This window comes from Salmo trutta, unplaced genomic scaffold (assembly GCF_901001165.1).
Source record: "Salmo trutta unplaced genomic scaffold, fSalTru1.1, whole genome shotgun sequence".
In the NCBI taxonomy this organism is placed as follows: domain Eukaryota; kingdom Metazoa; phylum Chordata; class Actinopteri; order Salmoniformes; family Salmonidae; genus Salmo; species Salmo trutta.
This window is the reverse complement of record NW_021823209.1, coordinates 1,156-2,716: the sequence shown is the minus strand read 5'-3', so window position 1 is coordinate 2,716 and position 1,561 is coordinate 1,156. Positions and strand designations below refer to the sequence as shown.

Below are 1,561 nucleotides of genomic sequence, written 5' to 3'. Positions count from 1 at the left end.
ATAACCGCTAATTATCAAAATTCAGGAAACAGCGTTATTCTACTACCGCCTAAACGGTGATTCCCAAACCTTCCATAACAAAGCCATCACCTGCAGAGAGATGAACCTGGAGAAGAGTCCCCTAAGCAAGCTGGTCCTGGGGCTCTGTTCACAAACACAAACAGACCCCACAGAGCCCCAGGACAGCAACACAATTAGACCCAACCAAATCATGAGAAAACAAAAGAAATGTAATTACTTGACAAAACAAAGCAAACTGGAATGCTATCTGGCCCCAAACACAGAGGACACAGTGCAGGCCTGGAATTGATTGATTTTAAGGGCAAAGCCGTTTGTCCTTCGAAAGATTCCCAGTCTGCCAGGGCACCAATGCCCTCTTCTAGAACAGCAAGGCCAGTAACCGAGAAACACTAGCTGTTCTGTTAAAGAAACATGTGTAGATAAATAATGAACACGTGGAAGTGGAGGGGATAGCCTGTGTGTAATGGCTGCAGCCTGTCACGCCCAGACCGACGCTGACATGAGGCAGATGCCTGAAAATGTAGCCAAACTTAAATGAGATTGTGTTATTACATATAGGCTAAATGCCAGTCATGCTTGACACATATAATGTAGGATCATTATTCATCTCTAACGGTTTGATTCTGTCGACGTGCTTGAGGCACTGTTGGTTCAGATAGGAGAGAAAGGTCAGTAGTTATTGTTGGTTCAGATAGGAGAGAAAGGTCAGTAGTTATTGTTAGTTCAGATAGGAGAGAAAGGTCAGTAGTTATTGTTAGTTCAGATAGGAGAGAAAGGTCAGTGACTGTTAGTTCAGATAGGAGAGAAAGGTCAGTGACTGTTAGTTCAGATAGGAGAGAAAGGTCAGTGACTGTTAGTTCAGATAGGAGAGAAAGGTCAGTAGTGACTTAGTTCAGATAGGAGAGAAAGGTCAGTAGTGACTGTTGGTTCAGATAGGAGAGAAAGGTCAGTAGTGACTGTTGGTTCAGATAGGAGAGAAAGGTCAGTAGTGACTGTTAGTTCAGATAGGAGAGAAAGGTCAGTAGTGACTGTTAGTTCAGATAGGAGAGAAAGGTCAGTAGTGACTGTTAGTTCAGATAGGAGAGAAAGGTCAGTAGTGACTGTTAGTTCAGATAGGAGAGAAAGGTCAGTAGTGACTGTTAGTTCAGATAGGAGAGAAAGGTCAGTAGTGACTGTTGTACACTGACTGCAACATCACCCACCCTGAGCGGAGGCAGTCAATATGTTGTAACTATTTAACCTAATTGTTTAAAACCTGAATGTTTTTTTGTTGTTGTCATTTTACGAGGTATGTCTTAGTGTTTCTATCATAGGAATGTTCATGTTTGACAACAGTGTTTCCCCACTAATTGCATTTTGGCACATTCGCGCTTATAAGCTTACTGACGCGTTGCTGCACTTGTAATGTGAGTAAATAGCATAATAGTTTCTCAACATTTTAAGATAAACGTTCTCATCTGTTGCATCCGCCTCATTGCTTTTAAACTTGTGTGTTTTTTTTATATGTACAGTGGTTGTATTCATTTGGGATCAATCATGT

At 41.7% G+C, this 1,561-nt stretch overlaps 1 long non-coding RNA gene across 1 annotated transcript; it reads left to right on the top strand.

Moving 5' to 3' along the window:
• The first annotated feature begins 219 nt into the window (after positions 1-219).
• Positions 220-1,168, top strand: LOC115189690 (uncharacterized). Its single transcript, XR_003876975.1, has 2 exons — positions 220-830; positions 931-1,168. It is a non-coding gene; the product is annotated as an uncharacterized LOC115189690 (long non-coding RNA).
• Positions 1,169-1,561: the final 393 nt, after the last annotated feature.